This window comes from Brassica oleracea, unplaced genomic scaffold (genome assembly GCF_000695525.1).
Source record: "Brassica oleracea var. oleracea cultivar TO1000 unplaced genomic scaffold, BOL UnpScaffold00613, whole genome shotgun sequence".
NCBI lineage: Eukaryota > Viridiplantae > Streptophyta > Magnoliopsida > Brassicales > Brassicaceae > Brassica > Brassica oleracea.
The window spans coordinates 149,769-164,492 of record NW_013617425.1 but is presented as its reverse complement, the minus strand read 5'-3'; positions in this window follow the sequence as shown (position 1 = coordinate 164,492).

The following is a 14,724-nucleotide window of genomic DNA, read 5'->3' as shown; positions in this document are numbered from 1 at the left end:
GAGATTCCTAGTTCTAACAACCCTAAGACGGCTAAACCTAATTGAGTCGCAGCTCGAGTAACAAAAACGGAAAGTTGCCTAATTGCCCTAAGTGCTAAGTTTGCTCTGAGAAAGTCCCCCTGTGCCTTTCGCCTAGGACTCCTTATATACTGGCTCCAAGTTTGGTTTACGGTTTTCCTCTTCTGCCCTTAAGCCGCCATAGCATAAAAATGGAGATATTCCATTTTTTTCGATCTTCGTAATTATCTTCAAAATTTCGTATTTATCCGCGGATTTATCTACGGAAACTTGACATTTATCTTTCCTCGCGAACCAAGCGTAAACCGTCATGCGGCTTACGGGCTGTCGGTTAAGAAATTGTAAGTTGGGCTTCGAGTCATGTCTTAGGTCCCTTTGGGCCGTGTTCCGCTCGGTCGCTACGTAGCGACCGAGTTTCGTCTCGAGCTCGATCGCTACGTAGCGACCGAGTGGACGAACGCTCGGTTGCTACGTAGCGACCGAGCTATGGCTCGAGGCTCGAGGCTCGGTCGCTACGTAGCGACCGAGTTTCGTCTCGAGCTCGGTCGCTATAGATCGCTACGTAGCGACCGAGTGGACGAACGCTCGCTCGCTACGTAGCGACCGAGCTTCGGCTCGAGGCTCGGTCGCTACGTCGCTACCGAGTTTCGTCTCGAGCTCGGTAGCTACGTAGCGACCGAGCTTCGGCTCAAGCTTGGTCGGTACGAACGCTCGGTCGCTACGTAGCGACCGAGCGGGACGGACGCTCGGTCACTACGTAGCGACCGAGCTTGGCTCGAGCTCGGTCGCTATGTAGCGACCGAGCAGAACACGCGTTCGGTCGTTGCGTAGCGACCTTTTTCGAGCTCTTGTCCGATGTCTCGTGAATGTGTTTTCTCCGCAAGATTCTTCGTAAAATAAATCTTTTACGAAGATTTATTTTTGGTAAAAATGTTCATGCCGATTTTTACGGACTTTCAGACATTGATTCCGTCGTGACCGATTTTGACCCCAACACACTTAAACGATGATGTATACGTAACTCAGCCAGAAGGTTTTGAAGAGAAAGGTAAAGAAAATAACGTATACAAACTCAGCAAAGCTCTATACGGTTTACGTCAAGCGCCGAGAGCTTGGAAGATCAAACTCGACCATATTCTCAAGGAGATGGAGTTCACGAAGTGAACCAAGGAACCTGCGGTATATCAAAAGAAAGAGAAGGGGGAGCTTCTGATTATAGCTATATACGTCGATGACTTGTTTGTAACAGGGACTTCGCTAAACGCTATCAAGCAATTCAAAGATGATATGTCAAGAAGATTTGAGATGTCGGACCTCGGGATGCTTACATACTATCTTGGTATAGAAGTAACGCAAGGAGCTGATGGCATTCAATTCAAGCAAGGAGGACACGCACAAGGTATACTTGTCAAGACGAAGATGGAGTCATGTAACTATACTCACGTTCCGATGCACACGAGTTTGAAAGTATCAAAGGCAGAGGAGGAGCCTGAGATTGATGCAACATCGTATCGATGCACCATAGGATGCTTAAGGTATCTTCTTCATACACGACCAAACTTGGCGTTTTCGGTTGGTGTATTAAGTGCAGAGTCCAAGAGAGAGTCATGGAGAAGCAGTGAAGCATCTACTACGATACATAAAGGGCACTACAGAACATGGTCTCTTCTTCAAACGGTATGAAACAACAGAGATTACAGGTTACAGTGACATCAGCCATAACATAAACTTTGATGATGGAAGAAGCACTACAGAGTTTATGTTCTACCTAGGAACATCGCCGATCACGTGGACATCGTGCAAGCAACCCACAGTGCCACTCTCTTCATGTGAGGCGGAGTTCATGGCAGCTACGGAAGCTGCAAAACAAGCAATATGGTTAAATGAGTTGATGGTCGAGATCATGAACAAAGAAGACAAGAAGGTCGTGTTGAAGATTGACAACAAGTCAGCGATAGCCCTCACCAAGAACCCGGTGTTTCACGGTAGAAGCAAACACATACTCTCGAAGTACCATTTCAATCGAGAATGTGTGGAGTTCAACTTGATCGAAGTGAAGCACGTACCTGGAGTGGAGCAGAAGGCAGACATACTCACTAAACCATTGGCAATGATCAAGTTCGTAGCAATGCGCAAGTTCATCAGAGTTAAGAAGATCAACATACCTAAGATTCAAGTTTGAATTAAGGGGGAGAATGTTGGATAATTCTAATTAACTTAAGGAGCAAGTTAACTCATTAAAGTGAAGTTTGATAGGTTAAGGAAAAAGGAAAACATATCGAGCTTATGAATGTTTCCATATTATTATTATGAAAAGATGTAGTTTCGTCTTATATAAAGAGTTCTCATGGAGAGCTGTTCCATCAAGAGAAACATATTGAAAGGTTTAGTTTTGAGAGAATTTCTAAATCTAATAAGAAGAGAAGTTTTTATAATCTTTGTGTTTGTGCAAATTTAACAGATCTTCGTAGCTTTAGGGTTTTAAAATGGTCAAAGGTTAAAGAGTTCATGTTTTATTGCTTGATTGAATTGTTTAACTGCTGAAGATATATCTATCCTTCTCCTCTGCTTGAAGGAGACGAAAACGTTGGTGGTACCGCTTCAGAGAGTTCAATTCCTCTTGCTGAGGTAGCTTCTTCCAAGACTAACAATGGATCATCCCAAAGAGAAGATTCAGAAAAACCATATATGATGAATCTACAAATCTTGTGAGCCCGGCAAGAATCAACACAGACACAACTAAACCAAGTTCAGAGCAACAACCAAGGTGGTGATTGTCTACCTGTGAAATGATCTTCCTCTGCAGTAACACCATACACCACAGAAGAACCCTCAACGGTAGAAACAAGAAACATGCGTGAAAGTCAAAAAGGTTATAACTATAAAGACAGTTTGTTCTAGCACATAACAAAACTTGCGCAGTTCAAGTGTTCAAACTTCAAACTGAAGATGGAACTCAAGCCTTCTGAGTGGAGTAGCCAAGGATCAAGTCACAGATCTCTTCACTGTTAGCTCTGTCGAGAGCGGTTCTTCCATCGGCATCTTTGACCGTGTAACTAGCACCAGCTCTGAGCAACTCCTCGATCTTAGGTTTGTCACCTTCCGTGGCGGCTAACATCAATAGAATATCGACTGGGTGAATGTTTAGGTTAAGAAGGGCTTCCATCTTTGAATAGGTGTTGTTGGGGGTGGATCTTGATCCTCTAGCAAGGCCCATAAGACAAGGAACTAGGCCCATTTGGCTATAAAACCCTAGACATATCTTTGTATAAAGAAAGGGACACATCTCTTTAGCAAAAGATCTTCTCTTCTCTTTTCCATTTTTTATACTTAGAACACTTCTTACAAAGAGTTTATAGATTTATTTACACTTGTAATCATACATGTAAAACAATCTTTGATCTATAAATTTTTTTTGATGTTCATTTCTCATTTGATTCTTTAAGATTTCTCCTAAACCTCAAGAATCTAATCTTTTATTTTTAGATTCTTTTATTGTATTGATTCAACAAACATTTCAGCATAAACACCATTTTTGGATCAAACAGTTGACGCTAGAAGGAGGGGCTAATGAGAACTATCTTCAAAGCATTTCATACTTGGGAAAATCTGAGATATGTGCTCATCGATCTCGGTTCATACAAACGCTAAAAACATAAGTTTCAGAACCTTATCTTATTGTTAAAATTGGATTCGAGATTATGGCTACACATGCTTAGTCTACTAAAGATTTTTTTTTTATAAAAAAAAAAACAAATAAAAAACTATTTTTTCTGACTCAGGAGGAGTCGTGACTCGTCACCGACGACGACTCTGGGAGATCGAATCGAAGACGGACGACGCCGATGGGGCTGTGGCTGCTTTCTCGCATCGGTCGAGTTCCGTTCCATCCCCGCCAAAGACGAGCTAGCCCGTGACGGAAGGAGAAAAGAGAGAGATCTTTCTCACCTCGACGGCGGAGGAGTCACGACCGATGACGACTCTCAGATAGAGCTCCGGCAAAGGAAGCGGAGGCAGTCGCGGGTCGATCCTAAGCTGACGAGATTTCAGACAACTTCTAATCTTCAGCGAGCTTGTAAAAGGACGATGTCGTCGTTGCTTTCTCAGATCCGTCGAGCTCCATCTCCAGTCTTCACCAGACACCTAGTGGGATTTGGGTCGAAGAAAACAGATCCCGTAATCAGATGATGACGAGATGACAAGAGAAATCAACAAAAGGCTCGTCCTTTAAGATCAACAGATCGGAGCAAAAGAGATTGATGATAACAGGTCAAAGTTTGAAGCTCCTGCCTCGATCCGCCGGTGACTGCGTCATCTCCGACGAAGACTTCCGACTCCAGCGACGACGATCGTCGCTTCTCGCTAAACACCGCATCGATCTCCGACGACTCCGCCGGCGGCTCCTTCTCCTGCAGTAGCCGTACCATTCAGACGAAGCCCTCGAAACGGTGACGTCGTTGTTCTCCAGAGAATCCAGATCGAACTTCTCCTCAAGCTTTCAGTCCGAGAACAAGCTAGGCGATTTGAGTTTCTGAAGTTTCATGTTTGTTGCGACCTTGATGAGTGAAAGGACAAGATGGCAATCTCGTGGCAAGGTGATTACGAGATTTGTTTGTCTCAACTAGGGCTTCCTTTCTCGTCGTTGCCGTCGGAAGTTATCATCTTTAAAGCCGCAAGACGACGAGCTCGTACCCGAACTCCACCGTTTTCTCCACAAAGGAAACAGCTTCAGCATTCTCCAAAGAAGAGACAGAGCTAGAGAGAGTGTTGAGAGGAGCTTACAAACAACACCACATCAGCTGGCTATCGGATTTACATAGCTTCTCTGCCTGACCACGAGTTCACCAAAAGGCGACAGTTAGTGAAGTCAGTGAACGAGATCAACATCTTGCTTCTTCATCAATACCTTGCTTCTTCATCAAGCAAGCCCTCAAGACAAGCACCACACAGAGAACTTCAAGCTTACCGTTGCAAGATGAACCGATTCTCTGTTTCCTCTGCTCTGCTACGTGATGATGGTAACCCGCTGAACCTTCTTCCGTGAAGTATCATAGAATACATGGCAGAGGAGAAGGAAGAAGAGAAGCCATGCTATCTGTTTCCATTGAAGAAGACGAGCACGGAAGATTACTCAACAATCTCGGCAAAGGCTGTAACCGGCTCAATCCTCTTAAGAATAAAAAGGCTCGACCTTTTGTGCTCCATCAGTGACGTCTTTGAGCTCTATCAAGATGAGAAGAGTTCGATAAGAACAAGCTCAAGCTCAGCCATGATCTCTAGAGCAGCTCAAGGCTTGAGGACACCAGCACCGAGAAGCTCGAGCTTGCCATCACAAATACAGTTCTGGTCTTGCCTTGGAAGTACGAGACACGGGCCTTACCTTCATCTCTATACGTTGTCAGCAGCTCCAAGCTTTGTTCAAGCTCAAAAGAGAGAGAGGGAGAGAAGAAAACAGAGGAACGTGATGGACTATGACCAGATCAGCGTCTCTTTATGCTCAGCTCATGATCATGCCGACGTCAAGCTCTCCAACAAGGTCTTGCTTCTTCAGGGATCATCTCGTCTCACCCCGTCAATGGCTGCTCTCTCGTTACGACCGAATCCTTGAGCTCGTGCGGTTTAACGTCGGACAATAGGCACATGCTTTACTCAGCACTGGCCACGTCTTCAAGCGCTCCACCGCTAGAAGCTTGTTCCTGGCTTCAAGCACTGCTTCAAGCTCCAAAAGGAACAGAAGAAAACAGAGGACATGACCAGTGTGGTCTCTCTTCACGGTCCACTCATGGTCATCTACAATTAAAAAAAAAAAGAGATAAGTTTTCGAACCTTGTAATATGACCTACGATTATTAGAAGTTGCGTTGCTAAATAATCACTAGATCATCATACTAAGAGTATGAGCTCCGCCTTGTCTCGTAACGTCTTTAGAAAGTTAATTGTCTAGCTTTTTCTTCTCGTGAATATACATGTTAAACATTACTATACATATGTATATCACGCTTTGATCATATTATATTTATGGTCACAGGAAATCTGATGATCTCATGATGAGCTCGTTGTCACTATGGAGCGTGAAAGACTGAGCCTTCTTGTGGGCAAGCCATCGTGAGCAAGCATAAGTTGAGTTCGGTCTCGGCAGCTACGTGATCCCTACCTCAGATGCTTGTTTCTTCTCCACCTCAAAGACGAGCTCATAATCTCCGAAGTGGCACGAGATATACGTTCGGTCACAGCAGCATACACGCCAACAACTCGCTCGGCACACACGATCTCAACACGAGATTTCGGGTCGGCAATTTTAGGCACGAGTTTAAATTGAAATTGCTTTTTATTAGGCACGAATTTGTGGTCGACTCTCTTATTGTTAGACACGAGTTTACAGAAACTCGTCTTTGGCTAGGCATGAGTTTACAGAAGCTCATATCTTTGTATAAAGAAGGGGACACATCTCTTTAGCAAAGGATATTCTCTTCTCTTTTCCATTTTTTATACTTAGAACACTTCTTACAAAGAGTTTATAGATTTATTTACACTTGTAATCATACATGTAAAACAATCTTTGATCTATAAATTTTTTTTGATGTTCATTTCTCATTTGATTCTTTAAGATTTCTCCTAAACCTCAAGAATTATTCATAAAGTTCGCAGAGATCGACTTTGTCTCTCTCAACGAACTTTGGGGGGCTTATTGTTGGGGGTGGATCTTGATCCTCTAGCAAGGCCCATAAGACAAGGAATTAGGCCCATTTGGCTATAAAACCCTAGACATATCTTTGTATAAAGAAAGGGACACATCTCTTTAGCAAAAGATCTTCTCTTCTCTTTTCCATTTTTTATACTTAGAACACTTCTTACAAAGAGTTTATAGATTTATTTACACTTGTAATCATACATGTAAAACAATCTTTGAACTATAAATTCTTTTTGATGTTCATTTCTCATTTGATTCTTTAAGATTTCTCCTAAACCTCAAGAATCTAATCTTTTATTTTTAGATTCTTTTATTGTATTGATTCAACAAACATTTCAGCATAAACACCATTTTTGGATCAAACAGGTGCTTTCTACCGCAAGCATCCATCCCCATGTAATTGAAATACTACATCAGAAACAAGATATACATATCAGTTTCTTTCAAGAACCAAAGTGGTTAAACTCGATGTGATTTTGATTGGACAAGAAGACAAAACCTGTTCAACGTCGTCTTTGTCGAAGTCATCACGAGACTGACTGCCGTAGATTCCGGCACTTTCGGCATCAACGCCGTTCTTGCCGAACTTGAACCAGCAAGTGATTCTTGACCCGTTTGAGGGCCCGAGTCTGGCGGGTCGGATACGAAGCTTTAAGTTTCGGGTTCCAAGAAACCGAGAGGATAGCAGCGTCCGTGTAGAAGAATGGTTGATTGATTTCGTGGAGACAAGTGAAGGTGCGCATGAGAATGAGATAAAAGAGGAAGAAGCCATTGCTGTTCTGTCTCTTAATGCTTCCAACTGAAGCAAGCAGATTCAGTGGTTTTATTATCCACTCATTTCTTTTTTTTTCTTATTATCTAAACAAAATAAACCTATGAGTCATATATTAAAGGGAATATATTAATTTTTATTATTATTTTGTATGATTATTAATATCAAAAAGTATCTTTAGTGAAATAATTGTTTTTTTTAAGCATTTATATTGGTTTAAATACCTGGTTTACCGGTTTAGATGCTAACTTAACTTAGTGGTTTAGTCCTGGTTAATGTACAGCTTACTATATAAACCAATGTAAATGTTTATTTCTAAATAAGAAAAGATATTTTGTATAACAAACTTCTTCATCTCTCCCAAAAGCTCGATCGTAATTTGGTATCAGAGCTGAAATTGAGCTTGATTTTGTGTGATTTAGCTTGATTAAGCTCGTTTTCTGTTCTTCCTCAAGCTTCGATGGTGTCAGTGAAGAAGATTCCTCGTCGATCGAACCGTAACACAACTTCCTCATCTCGGAATGCTCCAATCGCTTCTCCGGCGTCTTCTAACTCACGGATTCGATTCATTCTCCGTTCTTTATGCATACTTCAGATCATCCAGGTTTACAGCTCGTTTCTCTCAAACTTGATGGATCGAACTTTGATGATTGGGAAGCTGCAATGAAAATAGCTCTAGATGCGAAGAATAAAATTGGTTTTATCGATGGTTCATTACCTCGTCCTCCGGAATCCGATTTAAACTTTCGCATATGGTCTAGATGCAATAGCCTTGTTAAGTCAGGGATTCTTAACTTGGTATCGACTCAGATCTATCGTAGTATTCTTCGACTGAATGATGCTACAGATATCTGGCGTGATTTACACAGTAGGTTTCATATGACAAATCTGCCTAGAACTTACAATCTTACACAGGAGATTCAAGATTTACGTCAGGGTTCTTTGACTCTCTCCGATTACTTCACCAAACTAAAGACGTTGTGGAGTAATTTGGAGAATTGTGAAGAAGCTGATGATCCTTGTACTTGTGGTAAAGCACAAAGGCTTCAACAGAAAGCGGAACGTGCTAAGATTGTGAAGTTTCTGGCAGAGTTGAATGAATCTTATGCTATGATCAGGCGCCAAATCGTCATGAAGAAGACACTTCCTTCTCTTACTGAAGTTTATAACATTTTGGACCAGGATGACAGTTAGAAGAGCTTTGCTACTGCTATTTCTCCGGCTGCATTTCAGGTATCTGAAACTGTTACTTCATCTCCGGCTTCTTCAGCTATATGTTATGTCCAATCTGGTGCGCATAAAGGCAAACCTATTTGCTCCTTCTGCAACAAAGTTGGCCATATAGCAGAGAGGTCTTATAAGAAGCATGGCTTTCCACCAGGCTATCTATCCAAAGGCAAGACTCCTGATAAGCTCCAGAAACCATTACCTGTTGCTGCTCAAATGAACTTGTCTTCTCAGCCTTATGTGAAGTCTACTAATCTTGATGAACTAATTGGCAATCTCACTAAGGATCAGATCCAAAAGTTTATTGCTATGTTCAGTTCCCAGCTACAGAACACTACAGTCTCGCATACATATGAAGCCTCTACATCCCAAACTCATGATGAGATTACGGGTATCACTTTCTCTCCGTCTACATTTTGCTTCATTGGTATTCTGACTATCTCTAAACATTTATTGGGATACGAGACTTGGGTACTGGATTCAGGGGCTACTCATCATGTTGGGGAAAAATATTCCATGAAGAGATTACTCCAGCTTCCGTCTTCCAGGTCCCTGCCCCCAGGGTCCGGGTTCCTGCCTCTGGTTCCCGGGTCCCTGCCCCCAGGTCTGGGTCCGGCCTCCGGTCACGGGTCCCTGTCCCCGAGTCTGGGACCTTCCTACATCTTCCAGGCCAAGTGATTTCTCCTGCCTTAAGATAAATGGAAATCTTCCATTTATCAGGTAATCAGCTTAGAGAAGAAGGAATCTTCCTAAATCCAAGAGAAAGAGGAAGTATTCCAATATGATAAGCCGCCCTTGAGAAGAATGAAAATATTCTATTATCTAAGGATATATGGAATATTTCCAAACCCTAAGAGAAAGGCACGACTTCCTCTAAACCTAAAGAAGAGGGGAAGACATCCATCGATGAGAGAAAACATCCAGCTCCAGAGCTCACGAATTCGACAGTTGCCAAAGCTATATTTCACCCCGAGAAGACCTTCTCCTACGAGAGGTCTATGACATGCTGATCCCGGCGATTACTACCATGAAGATGACGTCCTATGCTCTCTGCAGCACCCCTACAACTCCACATACTAGCCCAGGCCACGATCTCCAGCTCACCGACAGGGACACTCCATGGTCATCAAAGCATATCGAAGCTCCATGCTCCCTGCAGCATATCGACTACTCCACCATCTGTTCCGGCCATGCGCCCCCTAGAACAGATGGTTTCTATCACCTAGGGAGCCACGTGCTCATAATGCCATGTGCCCAACAAGGCCACGTGCCCATCCAGGCTCCACGCCTCCATCAGAGCTATGTGCTCCTTAGGCCATGTGCCCACTAGGCTACGCGCCTACTTAGGCTCCGCGCCTCCATCTATACATGAACTACGAACAGCTTGATTCCTCCCTGAAGGGTACGTAGGCAACCCCCCCCTGAAGGATGCAGCTATAAATCCCAAACACCTTCCACGGTTTCTCAAGGACCGCCCTCTGATAGGCGGGACCATCAACTGCAAATCCAGAAGACCATGCGGCCTTCACCATGGATAGGCAGTCCCTGCCAAACGATCAATCTCCCCCGCAGCTACTAAGACACCGACGACATATACTGGCCCATACCCGTATGGCAGTATCCTGAGAGCAAGACCTTCGGGTTCATCAACCACCTAAGTGGGAGAAAGCACTACGACAACCAGTCTCTTCCCTCCTATCATAACGTAGAACTGAGCACGGATCGCTTGTACACAAAAATCCCCTAACAGTTTGGCGCTAGAAGGAGGGGCAGTCATATACTACGTGACGATGTGATAGGTAGGAGGAACATTACGTGTATCCTCTCGAAAGTCTCTTAACCCCATCTACCTGGGGGTAAGGAACGACTTACTCTCATCAAATCTAAAGCTCGCACAGCTGGGATCCCAGAACACTCCTCTAAGGGAGTATAACACCATGCTAACGGTTGTAGCATAATTCGACGCAAGAACTAGCACTGGGTCCCTGAAGGTTCCAGGTTCCAACTTGGAATCCCTCCTCAACCGCATTTGGTTTCAACGGTTCCAGGTATCAATCACGAGTCAGACCTCTACACTCTTTGGTTCATGCTGGCTCCAGCTCTAATCTACTAGTATGACCTCTACAGTCTCTGGTCCCTGACTACTCCCGGTCCTAGCCTGGAATCGCCCATCAATAACATTTGGTTCCCCCCCCGGCTCAAGGTCTCAACCTCAAAGCCAGCCTCTACATTCCTTGGATCCAGCTGGTCCCGGTCTTAACTATATGTCACACCTCTACAAAAGTCGGATTCAATATTCCCAACCAGGGGCAGTCATCACAAACATCAAGATCAGTGGATAGTCCACTAGCATCAATCTAGCAAGCCCCAAACGCCAGCAGACGCCACCAATGCGTTCAGGCTCATAACTCCTCCCCATAGTAGAAATATGAAGGGCTCTGAAGCAGCACACAACATCTTTCGGCCGGGTTCACAGCTTTGATAAGTTACATAAGCAGGGGAGTCAAAAGAAGAGTTCCTAGGAACACCGTAGGCACACCAAGCAACCACTAAGAGGTAACCAGAGAACCACATTTCTCTTCAGGTTCTAGAATCTAAGTGTTAGTGGAATCCTATATAAGCCTGATAGGTAGGTAGATAGAACGCCTTTGAGTACTCGTCAAGTTCCGTTGGAGTTGTTCCACGAAAGGAACCCTGCCCAAGCGCCGGGAACACTGCTGCTCCACCTCCTGCAAAGGAGCCAGAGAAAATGCTAAACTCTTCATCAAGGGATGCTGGTCTTTATATCCTCAACTCATTTAAGGCAAATGGGAGTAAAATGAGCCGGAGAACACTTGTTCCCGCTACTGTTCATCCAAAAGAAAAAAGCCAAACCTCTGAGTTCCAGATCCCAGCTTCCAGGTTCCAGATCCCAGCTTCCAGGTTCCGGGTTCCAGGTTCCAGGTTCCAGATCCCAGATTCCAGGTTCTGGATCTTAGGTTGTTCACCTTATAAGGAGATCAAACCCAATGACCCCACGAAATAGCAAGCACTGACCACCTTACTACGCTTTCCTAGCAATGTACCCTGATATACTTCTAAAGGAAGCTAAGGCGACGTGCTTCTCAAGATTTCCAAGGCTACGGGCCTCTACATATTTCCAAGGGAAGACACGACCGCGGGGAAACAAGGGGCAAATGAGTTAAGCGTTAACCCAAGGGGCAACACGCATCAACAAATCCCATCAACATGCACGTGGCAAAGGAGATTCAAGACGAGGCGACGAGTCATCGAATAACGTTCAAAAAATGCTGGGAACGGCTCACCCAAGTGGGGGCAGAGAACGGCTTGGACGCATCATTAAATGACATCATATAACCCTGAGAGTGGCTCACCTAAGCGGGAGCAGAGAGCAGCCAGAACGAGTCATTGAACAACGCCTAAAAAAGGAGAATACACCAACCCCTAACAACGGATTCCGACTTTAGAACCGGATCAATTCCTACCTTTGGGTCAATTTGGGCTCGGGGTCTTAGAAGATCATTCAACCCTCGCAATAAAAGCCCAAGGCTGGAGAACTGATGTCACTACAAGATCCGAACATAAAGCCCTTCAGAAGATCATCTCCAGACGAGTCCAAAACCTGGGAATTTCCCCTAGACCCCAGTCTACCTCAGGAAAGCTGATCCTTCTCCAAGTTCAAACACGGCCCAGACCAAAGAAGAACTCGGAAAAAAAGGAAGCAATGTCCTATCCACGATAAGCATGCAGAGATGGAACGACTCCGGTTGGCCAAAGTACACATGTTTTCTCTCGACTTCACCAATGAAAAAGAAAGACAAGGGCAAACTATTGGGAGTAAATAATTTTGGAAAATACTACTCCTCCTTCCGAGCAGGACCCTGGTCTCCAGAGACCCGCATGAAGAAGTTCTGACTCCGGCTCTGACTACGAAGCTCCGGCTCCGACCCCTGCTTCTATCCTTAACACCAGGTAAAAATGAAATGAAAAAACTCTTCAAACTCTTACACATGGAGCATCGTACAAAACATGCCAATCCCTGCAATAACGCAGAAGGCATAAGTACAAACGCAATGTACTGTATTCAAACTCAAAGTTTGTACAGAGAGCGACAATAACAATGGGTATGAGACATAAGGTAGGAATGGGTCTGCACAAGCCTGAGTATGCCGTCAATACTACCTAAAACCCATGTATAGCCTCAGGCATATCGGGGTCCTAAATGTGAAAAGTACATGTATTAAAATGCTACGTGATAAATAATACAGGGGACACAAGGCATCATCCCCAAAAAGTGCAAAAGTCTGGGAGCACCCTATAATATCCTGCTTCTCCAGACGTGGAAAGCAGCAAAGCCTGGCACTTGGGTTTTCACCCATACCAGCACCCTCTAAGTCTGATAGTGGCTTCCTGCAGAAGCAGCATGCAACACGGGAACTCGATAGTGGCCAACTTCCGAGCGGCAGAATGCGAAATCCCAACAGGTACCGGTAGTGGCCTCCCCTAGGAAGGCAGAATACGGTCCCTTATACTAAAACTCAAAGCCCCCGGGTTATTAAGAACCTTCGGGTCCCCAAGCAGTCTATGGGTCCTGAACAAATTTCTCCAGGGCCTGGAAAAGGTAAACCTCCAGGCTCTTTATAACCCTCGGGCCCAAAATCGACCTTCGGGGCCAAAAGCAACCTCCGGGATCGAGTTGACCTCCGGGTCCTAAATACGACCTCAGGGTCTAGAGGAACCTCCGGGTTCCTAAACGACCTTCGGCTCCCTAAATGACCTCCGGGTCCTAAATACGACCTCAAGATCTAGAGGAATCTCCGGGTTCCCAAACGACCTCCGGGTCCTTACTCAACCTCCGGGTCTAGGGCAGCCTCCGGAATCCAGAAATGACCTTCGGGTCCCAACAAAATCTCTGGATTCTGAAGCAATATCACGGTTCCATTCGATCCCAGAATCCATATATTTAATTTTCGGGTCCATAAGAGAGGCCAGCTATCTCTTGGGAAAAATTCACGAGTAACCTATCTATGGAAGGTGGAATGTGAAGCATCCCTATACTCTGGGTTCACGGGCCTAACACATATGGTTCCGTCTTTAAGTCTTCCCAAAGGGTAGCTGGACGACGTAAAGGAAGACACTTCTCCAAAAAGCCTACCTAGGAATCAATAGGAGTCTACCCGGCGAAGACGACTTCGAGCCAAAAGGATATACGAGAAGGTCCCCTTGAAGGTCCACACAACAAACAGATTCCCTGATGACAGTCCATCCAGCCTCCGGGTTCCTGGACGAAAATCTATACAGCGTCCAGTTTTAGAAGAATCACATCCCCGAACCTATGGGTTTCAGAAGAATGTACCTCTCAACCCTCAGATTTTGGGAGAGCATGCCCAGGATCCTCCAGATTCCATGAGAGCACAACGCAAGGTTATCCCAGCATTGATTGTGGCTTACCTCCGAGGGCAGATTGCAGTACTACAAAGTTGAGAGTGGCCAAGCATCAATGGCAGAGTTCAACTAGTATCTCCACCTTCCTTAGTCGGCGTGGAAATTACTGCTCGCCGCAAACAACAAGTCCAAGAGATCTACTCCGGTACCAAGAATCAACTCGGTTATCTCTAGGCACCAAGACGAACATGCTGAATGTCCCCTCTACCCAAAGTCAAGGTACGATCTAGAGACGAGGCAAGAAGCTCCAACTACAACATCAACACCAAAGGAGAATCAAGTATGCTAAACGCAGCAAGGAAACCGGCACGGAGACCCTCCTGAAAGTCTATTATAGACTTTACAAGCTCGAGAGGCACAAGCAAGGCCAGTAGAATCAAGCATGAGGATCTTCAGTTTCGGCCTCCGGGTCTTATTGAACCTCTTCGTCCTCTTGATCCTTAGCCTCGCCAAGATTCTCCCTCTCATAATTCCTGGGTACTGACCCATACACTCCTCCACACGATTCGTGGAACAAGAGAGCCTTGCCTGAGCTGAGGCCGAGTATAGCTACAGAAGCCGCACAAGCACCT